Source organism: Cucurbita maxima, unplaced genomic scaffold (assembly GCF_002738345.1).
Source record: "Cucurbita maxima cultivar Rimu unplaced genomic scaffold, Cmax_1.0 Cma_Scf00072, whole genome shotgun sequence".
NCBI classification, from domain to species: domain Eukaryota; kingdom Viridiplantae; phylum Streptophyta; class Magnoliopsida; order Cucurbitales; family Cucurbitaceae; genus Cucurbita; species Cucurbita maxima.
The window spans coordinates 351,429-352,646 of NW_019272088.1; the positions used below are offsets into that span (position 1 = coordinate 351,429).

Genomic DNA, 1,218 nt, shown 5'->3' on the forward strand with positions numbered 1-1,218 from the left:
TGTTACGAATTATTGTCCTTAGTTTTCGATTCTCCTTTCAATTTTTATGAAATTTTTTCTTTGTTAGGATGTGTCATGAATAATGATTTGAAGTCTTAGAAAGTTGAGTTATTATAGATCTTATATGCTTGAAAAATCATGTCTTTTATTTTACCTTTATTTGAGTTGTCAGAAGTGGGATTTGAACCCATGCCCTCTGATCCCGCATTGATTTGAGAGGAGAATGAATAATAACTTATAAGTGTCTGTAAACATCTCTAGTAGAGTGTTTTAAAATTGTGATTCTGACGACGATTTGTTACGGTAAAAAATGGACAATATTTTTTAGCGGCTGGAAATGGGAACGAAGCATTCCTTAGAAGAGTGTGGAAACCTCTCCCTAGTAGACTCATTTTAGAATTGTGAGGCTGATGATAATACGTAATGGGCAAAATCGGACAATATTTGTTAGCGTTGGGTTTGGGCTATTACGAAAGCTATCAAAGTAAGTCACCAAGCATTGTGCCAGCAAGGACGTTGGGCCCCCAAGGAGAGTGGATTGTGAGATCCAACGTTGGTTGGAGAGGGGATGAAACATTCCTTATAAGGATGTTGTGGGCTTGAGCTATTACAAAGAATTAGCTGGAATAGCTCAGTTGGTTAGAGCGTGTGGCTATTAACCACAAGGTCGGAGCTTCAAACCCTCCTTCTAGCAATGGTAATAATAAGTTTACCTACTTTGAGGTAAATTAGAGGTTGCTTATTATGTTATGACTTTGTTGATATTGTACACACCACAATGCTATGTGCACTCCCTTCCCTCCATGGTATACCAATAGTGTGAGTGTATTCTAGTTGAAGCCCAGGTCAATGGGTAGGTATGCGAGCTCACATGGGAGAAAATGTGTGTGTATGTAAGTCGTGAGTAGAGAAAGAAGTATGCACATCAAATTTTATGATAACCATGATTTCATGTGTTTGCGTGAGTAGAGAAGTAGTGGAGTTACTTAATGAGTATTTCTTAAAATACTCAAGACATGCGCTGCTCTTATTTTTTAGGTAAAGGCAAGGCACCTCTGCACAAATGTGTCGAGATGACGACCATGGGATCCAACGTACACAACACACTAGTGAGATAGAGGGGTAGGATCAAACGTACAAAGACGGTTAACATCATGAGAAAGAAGGAGAAGAAACAAGATGTAGACAACGAGTTTTGATACGGAGGAATGAAGAAAG

The 1,218-nt window shown here is 38.7% G+C and overlaps 1 non-coding gene across 1 annotated transcript; it reads left to right on the forward strand.

Annotated features, from left to right (window-relative positions):
• The first annotated feature begins 620 nt into the window (after positions 1-620).
• Positions 621-694, forward strand: TRNAN-AUU. The gene has a single exon. It is a non-coding gene; the product is annotated as a tRNA-Asn (tRNA).
• The last annotated feature ends 524 nt before the right edge of the window (positions 695-1,218 follow it).